This window comes from Sorghum bicolor, chromosome 3 (assembly GCF_000003195.3).
Source record: "Sorghum bicolor cultivar BTx623 chromosome 3, Sorghum_bicolor_NCBIv3, whole genome shotgun sequence".
Lineage (NCBI taxonomy): Eukaryota > Viridiplantae > Streptophyta > Magnoliopsida > Poales > Poaceae > Sorghum > Sorghum bicolor.
The window spans coordinates 43,664,636-43,682,023 of record NC_012872.2 but is presented as its reverse complement, the minus strand read 5'-3'; positions in this window follow the sequence as shown (position 1 = coordinate 43,682,023).

Sequence of the window (17,388 nt, the reverse complement as noted above, 5' to 3'; positions counted from 1 at the left end):
TTATTGTATCATGGGTTATTCATTAGCATCTTGTCTCGTATGTTGTTGTAATACCCGATTTTAAGGACAAAACCAGATATACGCCATATGTGAGTTTTAAAAGCCAAATCTCACATATAGCTACAAATAAGGGGTAATATCAAAAGACAATGCAAAAATATATAACGTACTTAGTATAAAAGAGATAACCTTTAATAGCAAACAGCGAATAGACAACTCCAAACTTCGGGTATTAACTTCACTCTACAGGATCCAACTGACTGGTTGATCACAAGCCTAAACTTCTCCTGAGGTTTGGGGGAAATAGCAAGAGTGACTTCATGTCGAACTCCACAAGTATAGCAACTAGATTGTATAGCTCCCACAATCTCATGATCAATGTGACATAAATAATGTAGAGTATTAAACAATAAACGATGACCATATTTAACACACAAGATTCATCACCCTTAATGTAGATGTCCCCAAGGCCGCTCCTGACCGTGAGCTCGGCTAGTATACTAGTTTTAACACTCTACAGAGGTTGTACATCTTTACCCATGAGTCATGATTTACCCTTTCGCCCGAGGTTGCAAGTCTCTTAACCCCCTTCAAAGGGAGGTCGGCAGGGATCACTATGAAGCCTTTCAAAGGTTTCGTCTAACAAGTTAGGGCCATTAGATTCACTCGGCAGGCAGATATAGAGCCCCTCTTCCATGGCACATAACCCGCAGCCTATACACACGGACAGAGGCCACACTATACCAACATGTCTAGCCATTCTTACGCCATTTAAGGTAACCGCTAACAAGCTAGAAAAAGGTCCTCATACTGAGCTAAAGCCAGAGCCATTATAGCCGTCATGGTTGCACTGTTGTCTCGGGTGATCACGTACAGACAAATCATCAAGTTGCTAAAAAGTCATTTTTATTGTTTATTGCTTAACATTAATCTAGCCACAGGATCATGGTCACAGAAATAAAATCCAAATGCTATACTTGCCTTAATCTAATTGCTCTCGTTGATCTTGGTAGTTGCCAAAGCTCTAATATTGATCACTGAAGTACTCTTGTGCACCACGAATTGTTCACCGTCTAAACTCGATCATCGATCACACAAACAATCGGAGAAAACATACACGAAGCAAACAAGCTATAATTAGAACATTACACCAACAGTGAGAAATCAAAGATAAAAGTTTATGAAAATATTCTACGCAGCGCTACGATCACACAAACCTAAAGTTCACAAAAATCGGAATTAAAACGTAGAAGCTATGAATTTTCGAAGATTTCCTATAGATAAATAATTAATTAAATGCTACTGCTAAAATAAAGAGTTTCAAAACAGAGAATTAATACTTCTAACACGTAGAACTCGTAAATACGAATCGAACGAAATTTGAATGGACAAAAACAGAATTAAAACAGAGAAAATATGGCCTAAACAAACTATTATATTTCTATTGTATTTTTTTGGATTTATTTTTCTAAAGGAAAACATCAATAATACTTACTAATCTGAACAGCAGCAGATCGCTGCCTCCCTGCTGCCTTTATAGACGGACGAGACACTACGCCTTCTGAACTCCGACAACAGCACGTAGATCGATTTCAACGCAGATCGATTTCAACTTGACCAACGGCGGCTTCGACTCGATCCAGGATTCAAGAAACAACACGCCAAACTTCGCCTTTTGACTTCGACGAAATAAGAAACGCCGAGCCGCTGATGGACAGTAGATGAACGTCACGACAACAGAGCAGGGAGCCAAGAAAAATATTATTATTTACTACCATAAGAGATTTCCAAACTAGAGGCTCTCTTTATGTAGTTTTGGTGATTTGGCCAAGGAGTCGGTACAAATATATAGGGAGAAAAACTCTTTACATCCACATCAATTAATAATATGGTACTAATTGACGTTGCAACCTTTATCTTTACTAATAGGCCTAATTAGTTATTAAAGCCCATTAGAAAATAAAAACCTGGACCTTGAGCGTTGGAAAAAGAATAAGAGATTTATTATTTTCGGAATTAATTATTTTTATGGATAAAATAATTCTAGAAAAGTCCAAAATTATTATTTAAGCTACGAAAAATACTTCAAATGCTCTAAAAATTTGGAGAAAATTATCAGAGATATTATGAAATATGAAGAACACAAATAAAGTATTTGGAGCGCATGATAAGATAATTTGGAGCATCTAAAAATTAGATTATGCTCTACGGAAAAGGCCAGAAAAATTCTCGAGAAGTTTATAGAGATTGTTTGATGGATGAGGAACTGAAAGGAGTAACTTAGGTTTGAAGAAAAGATTCTGAGAGACTTTGAATGAAATCTTGATCTGAGAGACAAGGTATTTGTTTGTAGAAAAAGATAAATACGTACCGAAAAAGGAAGATCGATCTACTAAACGTATTTTAAAGACTTCACTCACTAACAACACACAAAGGAGCAACAAGCAAACATTACATCAAATTGAATGCACCAACATGTATGCACAACAATGTTGCTAAACTTTATGATAAATTTTAAATTAATGAAAAATATTATTTTCCCTATATTTTTATGAGCACAAAAAATGCAAAATTAAATAATTTTATCTATATTTCAAAAGATGCAAATTTTAGGGCGTTACAGTTGTACTCCTTTCTCACTCTTCAGACATTCTGCTTCCCTTATTATGTCTTTTCTACAAGGGCTTAGTGGAGAACACATACCCAAAGGAATATACTATTTATCAAAGTGTGGATAGTGTTTGCTTAAGAGTTAAAGATAAATTTGTAGCTCATATTTTCAATGATTCAATACTGTTTCAATTTTTTTTATATCGAGGTTAAAGCAGAGATATTAATTTGAAGCATACTCTTAACCTTGAATTGATTCTACGAATAGTCTCCTAATATGGTTTAAACATTTTTTTAATTAAGAGGGTTTAGTCTATATGTAAAACTAAATTTTTATATAAGTATACTTGATTTTTCATGATGTTTAAGTAATATTCTAAAGCTTACTTATAATAGAATAAGGAAGTTTGCAAGACTAAATGTATTTATTCACATAGAACCAAGAATATGTATGGTGAACCATAGGAGCATTTTATTATATATTTTAGCAAGTTATGTTTGAGCATAGCATAGGGTAGAAATGACCAAGACAAATTAGCGACATGGTATGAGATGTTAATTGTAGTTACATGTTGCATGAGGCTTGGAGAAACGTACCTCATAACTTCATCTTTCTAAGTAAGTGATGACGAACTTACTTGGAAGAGGAGGGTTCGGGTTCATCTGCTGGCGAGAGCTCCTGGTCTTGCTGAGCAAGGCCTTTCTTTTATTCTTCGCCTTTTGATCATTGAATGAAACTATAGAAGATTACATGCTCTTCACTCATCAACCTTTTCATGACTTCTTTGACTAATTTGCGGTTGATGAGCTAGGGTCTATTGGAGATGCAATAATGTTCACTTGAAACTTCTTCTCCAATAGATTAAGGTTGTTCTTTCCTGCAAAACATTAATGGACATATACCCGAGGGAATAGCAAGATTCAAATACGGGTTTTGTTGTCCATACTTTTTTTTTGATTTTCTTCTATACTAATCATGATGATATATGGTTTAAGATTATTTAGCATAAATTGTGTCTATTGTGTTTTATGTTGTTGTTGCAATCTATCATGGTTCAAGGCAAAGATAACTTGTAACAAAAGATAAATGGATAAATATTACTACTCACAAGTTGAACTTTTTGTGCAAAGTTATCATCTGCCTTGATTCATCTCTGGTGTGAACTTATCTCTTGACTTTCCTAGACTTAATTCAAAATTTTCTTGTAGGGGTTAGTCCGAAAAATATTCCAATATCTACTACATCATACTTTCAGCTCAAAAATAAACCTCAACACCACGTCTAATTTGATTAAAGAATGCATTTAACAACGTCTAATTAAAAGCCTTTGAGAGTAAGATCGTCACTCCTAAACTAGGCACCATGCTTTATTTAAGAGATAAATGAAACTACTCCAAACCTAAACATATACTATAGCAAACAAAGGTGACATGAAAGCATTATAGAGATTTATTTAGATAGAGATAAAAGAGCATGATCATGGTGAGTTTTTTTATAATGCATGTGAGATGAATATATGAAATGGAACAATTTATGGCTAAGGAAATGTAAACTAAATAGTGTGAATATATCTCTTAATGTAAACAAGAAGTGGAATGTAAAAGATAACTACTCATAATTGTTGAAGTCCATGAGCAAGACTTTCTCACCTTTACTTGGTCATACTTACCATGACTCACATTCTAGAATTTGTGAGTGATGCAACATCTTTGTTACCGTCACTTGAGATATGAATTAAAGTCCATTGACATCGACCTCTTTCTCCAACATTGGATTGTTATCTTTCTTCTTATTTCGTGGGGGCATACCGGAAGGTCGTAAACCGGAAATTTAATACCCTGCATAAAATATAAAAGTGGACAAACAAGGGTAATCCTGCTTGAGCAGGGGTTAATGGTTATCTCGATCACATAATTGAGTATAAGTCTATTGGTGTTTCTTAGTTGCCTAGCTATCTTCCCCGGCAACAGCACCAAAAATGCTTGTTGACACTTCAAACATCATTACCAAAAATAGAGATAAACTCTATCCCCAGCAACGGCGTCAAAAAATGCTTGTTGGTATAAATTAACTACACTCCTTTAAATAAGATTTAAGTAAGATTATCCGCAAGCGCACAGATATTATACCAATGTCACATTTTACTCGGGGGTTTTAAATATCGTATCCACAAGGAAGGTCTATATGTAGGACTTATAACTATAATTTATACTATTGATGTGAATGATAAACCATAACTAGAATCCTACTCATAAAAGGGATAAGTCACTTGATAAAAGATATAAGATAAATAATGATCAGTCATCATAAATAGATAAATATCAGAGATTTTCTAGTCATAGTAATAGCTAGCCATTGGCTAAACTCGGGAAGAAAGACTAAGGTAATTCTATAACTACGTCAATGAATAACTCTAATTAGTGCAATTACATCTACAAATCATTGTTAAGTCAAACCTATATCATAATCACATGTAAAGAGGCATCAACTAATGAGGATTTTTAGACGCAACCGTCAGCTCCTTCACGACCGTGCCCAAGCTGTCCTACGTACGGGGGGTGGACTATAGAGGAACCAACACAGCTGTCATCTGTGCGGACTATCACACGACCCGACACATCAGGGTGCCCTCGCAGATAAACAATATGTCTAGACACCATGTCTACATATTCTCTACCATCAACCCACCAATTGATTGGGTAAACGCTATACGAGCAATTACATGAATTCAATAAGGTCAAACCAACTATCCTATACATATAATCAAAGTAGACAATGACTACTGCAATTAAGAATATATAGGAGATTAAGAATAATGTTGCCTAAATCATAATATTGAATACAATAAGAGAAAGGTACTAGAGCTATACTGAACTCCATGCTCCAGACAGATGCCAGGGGCTCCGAATCCCGCTGAAGAACTAGAACTCTTCTAATTCTAATCTAACTAGGCTAAAACTATGAACTAGAGAGGCTTTGATGAAATAGAGAAGACTCTTGATGAATAGATCTCCAAATGACTTGATGCCTCCAGGGAGGGGGGTCTGCCCCTTTATTTATAGCCCAGTGGGATTGACGTGCGCCGTAGGATCAAACCGACTTAACCAAGGGCCAAGATGACTCCTCGGAGGCGGTGGAGGAAGCTTCTAGAAGAGTGGCCGGAACCCTAACAGGCGGGGCGCCGGCTGGCGCCATGGTGGGGCCGGTCGACCCCACCTGGCGGCCTCTGGCCCCCGGTTTCTTCCGGTGTCTTCCGGAGTCTTCCCACGTCCCATTCGTGATCTTTTTCATGGCGGATAAGTTTCGTGATTATTTTGCACTTGAATCCCTCTTTTTAGCTTTTATAGAAATGTCGATAGAGGGGTTCACAAGTTCAGCAAAGTTTGGATAGCCGATATCGCACGTAGGCGAATCTGGTTAGCTTCCTCTATTTATTTGGTGTCTTCATCGGCAGAGCCTTCTACTGGCTTCAACTTTTTTTTCATCTGCAGTGCCTTACGGGCTTGGGTATCTCTCTCATATTGAAGATTTCACAGTACATCGGGCAGTTGGTTTTCTTCCTATTAAGCCTGAGTTAGAGCTTCCTCTACTTGTTTGAGTTCAACCAGCAGAGCCTCCCTCTTTGCCGATAGATCAGAGATTTTTTTGTTTCCGTTCAATGCCTGAAGATTGCAGAATGCCAATGCTTTTATGCTTCTCATCGGCGGCATGCTTCACTTGCAGCATCTCCTCTTTGAGCTGGGCATGAGTGGCTCTATCGGCAAGGCGCTGGACAACCTTTGGGTATTGGAGCTGGCGACTTTCCAGGTGAGCGGCTTGGAAGAGCATTTCCTCAACATCGGTAGGGATTTGACCACGGAGAGTCTTGAATATGGCTTTGGCTGGATCAGAGTCATCTACGAATTGAGCTATGTCTTGAGCTTGGATTTCATCTTTGCCGATGTGATTCCAAGTGGCAATGAGGAGCTTGCCTCTTCATCTTCGTCATCAAAGATGTCGATGGCAAAGGAGAACAAGCTATTAGGAGAATCTTGCTCGTGGAAGAAGAAGAGAATAAGTTACCCAAGATTAAGTATCGATATTGCAAAATTTGATAGATCGGATGACTTACTTCTTTCAGAGCAATTTCTTGTCTCTGGCATGGTGATGCAGCGTGTACTATAATTTGATCGGCTGGAGCTGCCGATGAAATATCTTCAACTAGAAATTATCAAGAGTGACGATGGTGTTTATAAATGAAGTTATTGGTAATGATTTTGTGATCGGTACTTTACCTCGAGGAGGGATAGCAACTGTCTGTTCAGGGAGAATGGCCGATGATGTGCCTAGATCAGGTGGATCAGTGATATGTTCAGACACATCGGCCGGGTCTATTTGCGTTTGAGGCAGTGGATGAGGTGGAGAAGAAGGTGTTGCTTGAATCGGGGATGCTGGACGAGGCAGAGAGGATGGTGCTGTCTTCTGTCGCTTTGGCTGGGTCTTGGTACTTTTTGGGCCCTTTCTCTTAGGAAGAGCTTGACTGGGCTTGGGGGCATCGGCACCTGATGACTGAGTACTCTTGGTCCTTGTCGATGCGCCAGTCTGCTGTTACAAAAAATCAAAGTTCTATGGGTTAGATGTAATAGTAGACACATATTGAAAAAATAGAATGCTTGGTACAAAACAAAGTTACCGATGACATCCCAGTCGTGGCCGATGCACCCTGAAAGAATAATGTGAATATGGGAAGAAATCGGCATAATAGAAAGGATATTTGCAAATCTTACCTTGAAAGCTTGTGCTAGCGTTGCGGCAGCTACCGATGGAGAAGTTTTAGACCATTCGGTGCATCAAGACTGCTAGGCTTGGCATGTTGTGGCCGATCAGAGAGACTGGGCATGATGGGAGAAGGTCGATCGGCTTCCCAATTCTACTTACTATCGGTGCTGGGTCATCGACCTGCTGAGGTAAAATGGGTAAGTTACCGATAGAATTGAAGTTAATAGAAAGACTGAGTATCGGAAAAGAAACTTACAACATCATCGGGAACTTCGTGCTTAGGGTCAATCATGTTACGGTACATATGAGCCGATACCTTGAACAAGTGCTCTTTCCATTCTTCCCACCACTGTTTGTATGACTGAGTGATGAAAAGGGCTGGAACCCAAGCCGATAGATCAGTATCTGTTGTATCGGCATCTGGCTGGAGCTGAGCTATTCTGATCCACTCGAGTCCACTGGTTCTTACTTCCCACGTCTTAACCACATCGGCATAACAAAGTTTAATGGGTAGCTGACCAAAAGCTAGCTGGCGAGCTAGTGCCGATGGGTTATAAAACTCGTAGGTTGTGTTGGTATTTTTTCTGCTGACAAAGTTGTTTACTAGGACTGCTCTTTGGGTGATGATTCCCATCATTAGATCATTGTCCTAGCTGAGTGCGTCATCGGCAGGGTGGAAAGTGAGAGGAAATCTAGACTCTGCATCTTCATAAGGCATACAGGCTCGTTGATCTTTGGAAAGGCTGTCATACAGCGTTTGAAAGAATTGGCCGATTTGGTTCTCATTTGAATCGGTACCAGGGAGAACTATGATGGCTTCACCGTAATTGAGGGGTGAATGTGTTGGCGGTTCATCCCTTGCTAGTTCATAATCCTTGGCTATGTCTCGTGTGAATTGCTGCGCGATGAAATCCTACCGGAGGTGCTTATGCATATGGGCGTTGAGCCACATATTGATAAGCCACCAAGGACCTCCCTGGTTGCCGATTGGTTCACCTAGCAAGAGTTTTTTGGCTACTTGGTGGAGGAGGTGATAGACAGAACCTAGCAAATATCAGCCAAGGGGAAATCGGTTACCATTGGCTAGTCGCTCTGCTGCTGATATGTAGACATAGGTTGGCCCTACTGATCGGCCACAGAAGATAAACTTGTCTAACCACATATTCAGAAAGAGGGCATGCTCACTCTGACCGACTGATCCAGTTTGCCGATATTTCTAGACATATCCTGACCAGCCGCCGATGTTACGAGTTTCGACTTTGTACTCAGGTTTGTGGTTGAATATACCACCGTCATTGGCATGAGTAATATCCAAGCCAGTAAGCATAACAACATCGGCAAGTGTGGGGGAAGCTGGGCCGTGACAAAAAATGAAGGCGTTAAAGGTATGTGACCAAAAGTATGAGGCTGCTATCATCATTGATTCGTTCTTTTCCATATCGGCAATGGAAAGCCTGATGCATTGGTCTAGTTTGCTTTCACCCCAGTACACTTCATTTGTCTTGCTGACCCTTAGAAACCAGTCTTTCCATCCCTTAGTGGGTTTTGGCCAGGATCGGAAAGTATCTTTCCATAGATCTAAGGAGAAGTTCTCGGCTCTAAAGGGGAAGGTTGGTTTCTGCGTTGATTAAGTCTGTGGGATCTAGACTGCCCATTGGACCCAGGCATTGGAGGTGAGGTTGCTCAGTGGGAATAGCAATTTTATCACTCAGATCATAAAGTTTGGAGATCAAAAAGATTGAAGAAACAAGGGAAAATGTGCCGAGTGTTGACGGTTCTTAAGTATCAATTTTAATTATCAAATAAACAAGGGAAAGGACCCATATGCAACCAACACCTAGAATTAGGGTTTGATGTGACAGAATTCCACGAGTTTTGTTGTTTATCTGTTTCTGCAGGGGGTTATCAGGAAATAAGGAAGAAAGGCCCACATGTCGGGATTACATAGAGATATCAACGCACTGCGCGATTTTACATCATCTAGAAGACTCCAGAAGCCACAGGAAGAAGACGGAGGCTGAAAGGGGCCAGGCCCAGGGCGCCCGCCCCCTGCTGGATTCGATTCAGGACTCTCTTCGCTCGGGATATTCCACCGACCTATTGGATCAAGAAAAACATAGTACCACCTCGCCTATCGACCCAAAAACGCATAGAAGGGGAGGACTATATAAGGAGACCCCCCTGGCCCCTAGAGAAGATATGAAGAAATTATCATAGAGACTGAGGGGTGCCCTCGAAGGAAAACCTCTTCTATAATTAATATTTCTTTTTAGGCTTAGCAACCAATGTAAGGTAGAAATAGATCTTCTAGTTTCTACTAGATTGAGAGAGATAGAGTGGAGGTGTAGAGTGGAGGAAGCCCGGCCTGTCGGTGTCTACTCCAAGCTTGTACCTGCGGGATCAAGTTCTCCTAACCCGAAGCTTGCTCCTAGGATTCTTCAGTATTTCGACTTCTAAATTCTAGTAAGTTCTTGTTTTATTGTTCTTATGGTTTATGAGTTTACTTTAATCTCTTCGCGTAGAGTTTAGAGTAATCATTGCTAGCGTAAACGTGGTGTTTAGGCTGGGGTACTCATAGATATTCCCTGACTAGCTGGACCGTGGTAGTAGTGAGGAACGTGACAATTCCGAGTTACCTTTGTAGATCACATCTCGTTAGCAGGAAGGATAGGGTTTATAGGTGCGGGTTGAGCATCCTTTGTGGTGTCTAGATTCCGTTAGCCTCCCCATTAGAACAGTAGATCATCCTTACCAAGGTTAGAAGGAGACTACGGTTGCAGTCTTCTCTATTTATCACTCACATCGAAAGACATTCTTTGTGCCTAAAGGTTAGTAATAATAGACCGGTTAGTCAGATGCACTCTTTCTCCTAGTGGTAAAAAAATAAATACGATACTTTGGATAATTTCTCGGGTGAAGTGCTCACCGATATCCATGCGCTTGCGGATCAATTCCTTATTGCGTTCCCAAATATCAACAAGCATTTCTGGCGCCGTTGCCGGGAAGAAAGACAGTTGCTGAGATAACCTGAGTCTTACTATTAGCTTGTATCTATACTTTTATCTTTTCTTATCTTTTATATCCTTTATTTATTTTCTTTACTCTTACCTTATGGAAAACCAAAATTCTAAATCGATCCATGAGTCTGCAATCCCTTTAGCAACTGACCTTTTACCATGGGAATCATCACAGCCTATCCAAACATCCCAGTATAAGTTAAGTTCTAGGTTGATTGCCATGATTCAAAACCTATCTTTTTCGGGAAAGGAAGACGAAAACCCTTACCTTCATATTAGAGATTTTGAGCAAACATGTGATTGTCTTCGCATTGAAGGCATTTCTGATAAAACTTTACGTTGGAAGCTTTTTCCTTTTTCTTTAAGGGGAGAAGCTAGACAATGGTACAGTCAGAAGGTAAGTCAACAACAAGGTGAATGGGGAGTTTTACGAGCCAACTTTTGTCTAGATTTCTATTCCCTTAACCGTATAGCCGACCTTAGACTCGAAGTCCTATCTTTTAAACAAAAAGATAATGAAACTTTGGGAAAATCCTGGAAACGTTTTTCTGATCTTTTAGAATCTGGTCCAAACCTTAATCTTGAAGACCCTGTTCTTTTATTTCACTTTTTTTGAGGTCTTCAGAAAAATCACAAACAAATGCTTCACACAATGTCTAGAGGTTCTTTCTTTCGCATCCCTACTGAGGAAGCAAGAGTGATCCTAGATAGAATCCTAGAAGCTGAGATGGATAATACCCTTCATGATGAAACCTACGAAGCTGAAGTAGACACTCTGCCAAATTCTTCATCTACTTTAGCTATCCCAAGTTCTGAGCCACAAGAGGAAGAAATTCCACTACCAGACTTCATGCTGGATATAGAATCCGATCTTTTTGCCGATTTTGGAAATATTTCAAAGTACCATTCTATTGACAAACCCCAAAACGGCCAGTTTAGCTTTTATTTACCAAGTGAATACCAATTGAGAGAGCTTATCTCAGTAATGAGTAGCGAATGGTTGGAGGAATCAGAGCTTTCCTCTGATGTGATCCGTTTGGACACACCCTCTATAACTATACGCTGTGCTTATAATTCTGATCGATTTAATGCTCTTTATAATCCTGTCGTGGGGATCAACATTATGTCTGAATCCTTTGCACTTAAACTATTTAAAAATCTTGTCTTAACCCCCACAACAAAGGTCATAAAGGAATCTTCGGGACGATTAGTCCCCAGTCTTGGGATTATTAATGTCCTACCTCTTACAGTAGAAGGCTCCATGGTTCATTTGAACTTCTATATCTTTGATACATGGGACTTCGACCTGTTGATAGGACAACCTTTTAGAAGACTGTTGGGTATTTTAAACGCAAACAGAAAAATCCGCAAGCGCACGGATACCGATGTAGCTTTCACCCGGGAGTATTCCAGAGTATCGATTTTCCACAGAGAACGTGAGTGTACTAATTAAGATCCAGGATCGCCCAAGGATAACTATATAATTATTTTTGGTGGGAAGAGAGGAAGTTTCCTGAGAGTTCTCTAGTTGATCTAAGAATCAAGAATTACTTCAAGATTATTTATATCGGGACATCAGAGCACTAACCACAGAAAGAGATGAGAAGGGGGCTAGGAAGGTCTGACTACGGTCCTACAAACACCGATCTGAACGTGGTGGAATACGTCGACCGTTAGGGCTGTCACTACCCTAAGGCTACCACAACATTCCGCAGGATTGGGTGCAATTCCAGGTAATTGCAAGACTAAACACCATGTCTAATCTATTAATTACTACTTTAGCGTTATAAAGACTAGAGCACTTGATGCAAGCGGGAATCCAATAAATAACTTCAATGTAAATAAAAGTAATTAGAGAACTCAGGAGTTATGAATTGAAGAACCTGGAGAACGATGAAGAACGAACCAGTTGCTGCAAAAGTACAATGTTGAGGAAGATCCGACAGATCCGGCTCCTCCTCCGCTCTCCTCTTCTCTCTCCCTATTTTCTAGATTACAACTAGAACTAACTAGAACTAGAACTAGAGGCACTAGAACTAGAACTAGATGAACTAGAACTAGATGAACTAGAACTAGAGGTAGAACTAGAAGAACTAGAGGGATCTTCTCTACTTGGATGAAGAATTGAAACCCTAACTTTGATTCTGTAGAAGAGGTATGCCTCCAGGGGCTGGTGGGGGTCTGCTTATATAGTCTAGGAAGAGTAGCCCCCAAGAAATCTAGGAAGAGTAGCTCCCAAGAAATCTAGGAAGAGTAGCTCCCAAGGAATTTCCACGTTATTCTCCACCATCCGATCAAACCGACCTTAATCGTGTGATTTTCCTCGATCCTTAGAGTCGGTGGAGCACGATCCGCGAAGTTGACCCTGATTGGTTACTGTAGCTGGGCGGGCACCCAAGGGACTTGGGCGGGCGCCCTGGCCCCGGGCCCGATCGGCCTCTCGTTCGTTCCCGTGGCTTCTGAAGTCTTCTAGATGGTAGAAAATTACGCGGCACGTTAATATCTCTATGTAAACCCGACGTGTGGGCCTTTCTTCCGTATTTCCTGATAACCCCCTGCAGAAATAGACAAACACCAAAACTCGTGGAATTCTGTCAGATAAAACCCTCAGTCTAGGTGTTGGTTGCATTTGGATCCTTTTCCATGATTAGTTGATGGTTAAATGTGAGCATTAAGGACCGTCAACAAGCTCTCCCAAGCTTAACCTTTGCTCGTCCCTGAGCAAAGATGATCTCAAGAGTTTCTACAGTGGTTTCATGCCTTAAAGATATACATGCGTTCAAACAAGATCTCATCTCTGGGTTAGGGTAAACTGTCAAGATTTAAACTTACTCATATTACCTCTTACCATGGGACTTGTAACCGTCACTTCTGTCTTGAGCAGTTAAAAGATAGAACGGTCTAGTCAAGCACCATGTCTCTTGTTCTTCGATTAACTATAGCTCTGGAGTTTTTTGCAGATTTTCAAATAAAACTCAGAGATTCCTTGTATGACTCTCTCTAGTCTCTCTATTGTGGTATAAGGCATAGTGACATTGCCTTCTCTCTCATCCTACTCTAATAAGGTTTTTGATATCTGGAGCTCATAGGTGGGAGACAGCTAATACATACTTACAAGACATTTATTGCATAGTCAAACCATGGATCCAGAAGAACAAGTCAATAAGTCAAATCAAGATGTGCATGTGTGGCGAATGAATGGTGATAATGGTGAAAATAATGGTGAAAGTCTAATTCTACTTGTGCTCTTTTGAGGCGATACATACCTTTCTTGCTCTTTTGAAACTTTTTGAGGAGAATGAGATGCTCTATATTTTCTTTTTCTTTTCTCTCAGGTGGGTATCTTGTACCCCTAATTCTACTGTCGGACATTTGTCCATTTTTACCTCTCGTCTCACTCTCTCTTTTTTTCGAGGTTCCGGGCACTTGCCCCTTTTTATTTACTCGTATTCTTTCTTTTTTTTTCTCTTTTTTTTAGAGCACTCATCTCCTGAAATAATATAGCAAGTGGTAGTAGCCAAGATAACTTGAGCATTTATTTTATAGGGAAAACAGAAATAGGAGAATGTTTTTGGCTATTCTCTCCCGGATTAGGAGTAGAATATTTTTGGGTGGTTCTGGAGATGGAAATGGATGGATATATGTGGATGGTACTTCTGGAGTAGAAGTAGCATGTGTGAGTGAACGTGCAAGTGAATCTTGATTTAACCACTTGACAAGCTCCTAAGGGTCTACACAGCTTGACCACACTCAATGCTCATAAGCAGTAAAAAGTAAATGTGTGGTTCATAGTCTAATAAGCATGTATATATGGCTGTGGTAGGAATTTAAACTCTCATCATACAGGAACTCATCATGCAATATTTTGAAATATTTTCAAAGATAAAATTCTCTAGAATTCTAGCATCTCTAGGAACAGATAAACAACAACTCAACCTTCCACAACAGCTCAACCTTCCCATATCATATCCGTTAACAACTTAGACTTTAGATCAAGTACTCTTCCCACAAGTTCAGGTTTAGAGCAAATCTTAATTAATAACAGTCATGCCTAAACTTGAGAGAGATTTCAATTTTGAGAACTAGTCATGGTAGAGCAACTATTCATCATTTCCATGTGAGAGCTTATCATGAGGGTTCATAGCAAACTTTATTTATTTATTTATTTAGCAAACTAAGTAAAGATATATATAAGCACAAAATCTTCATTTGGGTTTGTATGATTATGCATCATTTTATTATTAGAGTAAAGTATAAACGTGAGTAGAATACTTAGCTGGATAAATGGGGGTGCTCTCCCCCAAGCTGGATTTTGACGTAGTTTCTTCTAATGTAGCTAGCAAGTGGTGGAGGTGTATTTGAATGTCAGCAGCACCCTGACAGCGATTAGGATGTCCTCCATCTGCTAGTCTTCTTTGATCCTTGAATTCTGTGGAGCTCAAATAGACAACAAAGCTTTGTGGAACTAGTTAAGTGTTAGCATAAATATCTAGCTTTTATCATGTTGAGCCTCCTCAATAAATGTTACTCTCTTTAGTAGGATCATGAATTTATTTTTATATTTTTATTTTTATAGGATAGGAATATATTTATTTTATTTTTATGCCACCACAGTGAATGTACTTATGGGTTTTATGCCATGAGCATACTCACATGGGGCTTACTATTTTTAACATTTTTATTTTCTTTTCAAGATGATATGAACCTGATTAACTAAGCAAACTATTTTAAATAATTAAAAGGGAAAGGATAACTACCAAGTTTACCTCTTGGCAAGGCGTTCGGTGTTTTTAAGTCCTCCGAACGGGACTCTCCATTTTCTCAGTCGTCCTAGGATTCGCTGGATGGCGTAGTCGGTGGTTCCGGTGGAGCCTGCTCTTCATGTATAACTATCTTTTTTCTCCACACCTGACTCGATGCTACGGTCTCCTCAGGACAGTTCTGTTCAAGTTATATGACTTCAGACCTTACAACTTCTCCATCATAGTCTACCCATCCGTCCTTGATGATTTTGCCTTCTCTGGTTGCGGTTGCGTCGTCTTCTTCTTGTCCTGACCTGCTTGGAGTCTTCAACTATATAATTAAGGTCAGTAAAATAGCAGCGTACCTTGTTAGAGGGGAAGTGCATGTGGACTTCTCTGGTTCCAATCTAGATGATTGCTTTAACAGTGCTGAGGAATGGTCTTCCAAGGATGATGGGTGGATCATACTCGTCTTCTCCCATATCAATAACCTTCAATCTTTCAGAATGTCTGATCTACCATCTGAAGCTGAATGTATGTCGGTTTTAGGGGCATGGTTCCGAATAGGAGCTGATAGGTGATTGGCGACCATTATGTCGACGCCTGACCCGGTGTCGCAAAGCATCTTCTAGAAGTTGTATCCATCAATGGAGCACTGGATGCTTGGCATACTTGGGTCGTCCTTTTTGGTTAGGAACGGTGACTTAAGTTGACGATCTTGACCTCCTTGAGCTGTAGTGACCATCTTAGCTGACGCGGTACACATTTGCTTGTTCTTGTTCCTCCTGTTGGTCCTCTTCCTTGGTTCATGTCGGGATTGCTCTGGGATTTGTGTAGTCTTGTTTCTTCAAGGAAAACGTCTCCTTCATCCCCTTGATGTAGAAACTGATCTTGGCCGCACTAGCGTAGATGACAGCTCCCGAAGTGTTTAGGAATGGCCTCCCAACTCGGACGCAGAGGTTCTTCAATATTCCCTAGGCATAATGTTGACGCTGGAGCCAAAGTCGTAGAGTGCTTCTGGGAAGTCCACCATGCCGATGGAGATCGGGATGACGGGGCGTCCTGGATCTCCTCTCTTGACCAGCAGAAGGTCAGGAATTACTTCCACAATGGGGTTACTCCAGTAGTTATGTCCTCAAGCATCTCAGGGCAGTGATTGCCTGAGTGTCCAGTATCTCCAGTGTGTTTGTGCTTGTAGATCTAGGTTCTTCACTTGGTGGAGTCTGGGAGTTGTAAAAGTCCTTCATATTTTGCTCGAAGAGTACCTGCTCATAGAGACAAGGTAGAGATCAAGTGCATGGGCCCTGTTGGTGGAAAACACCAACAGCACCAAAAGTGTATTTGTTCTTCTCTAACCTCAAGCATAGTGAGCAAGACAAAGTTGATGGATAATAAAATCATGAGTGTAGTATTTAACATTTGTCAGATTAGATTGCTTGACCTTATGGAAAGATAATCTATATATATATGTTTTGTTTATATCTTCCAAAGATTGAGTGTGCCACATTTTAGCTTATATGATTAGGAGTATGGGATCACAAAGGTGGAAGGACTAAACATGTTGAATCGATTAGGTTGGTTAATTTAGAGTTGTAGATCATACATGTTTGTCTCTTTTATTCATTTGAACGCCTGAACAAAGGAGAAGCTTATAGAAGCGATAGTCAAGTACCTTAAGATGTTACCTTACTTGAAGAGTGATGGTACAATATCATCTTGTGGAAGCTTTCTTCTCTTAGCGGTTGTGCATCGTGTTTGTGGCACCTCCATGGATCATCTCTTGTGAGCTATGCCTTCCTTGTGTAAATTGTTAAACTTCATGTGCTTCTCTCTTTGTCTCCAATGTGAGTTTATCTTAGGACTTCCCATGTCGATATTGAAAGTTTTCCTGTAGGGGTTAGTCCAACAAAATATCCAATATCTACTATAGTATACTATCGGCTCAAAAATCAACCTAGACACCATGTCTAATTTGATTTAGGAGGGCATTTTAACCTAAGCATCATGCTTAATTTAAAATCCTTTGGAAGTAAGATCATCAGCCCTAAACTAAGCACCATGCTTAATTAAGAGATAAAAGAAACTACTCCAAGCCTAGACATATACTAAAGCAAATAAAGGAAGGATGAGAGCATTTATAGAGATCTACTCAAGTGGAGATGAAGTAGTGTGATTAGTATTTAACAAATTGAGCATGTCTCAAAGGTAGGGACAACCAACATAGCAACATAGCAAAGGATGTTTTTATGTAAAGTACTCC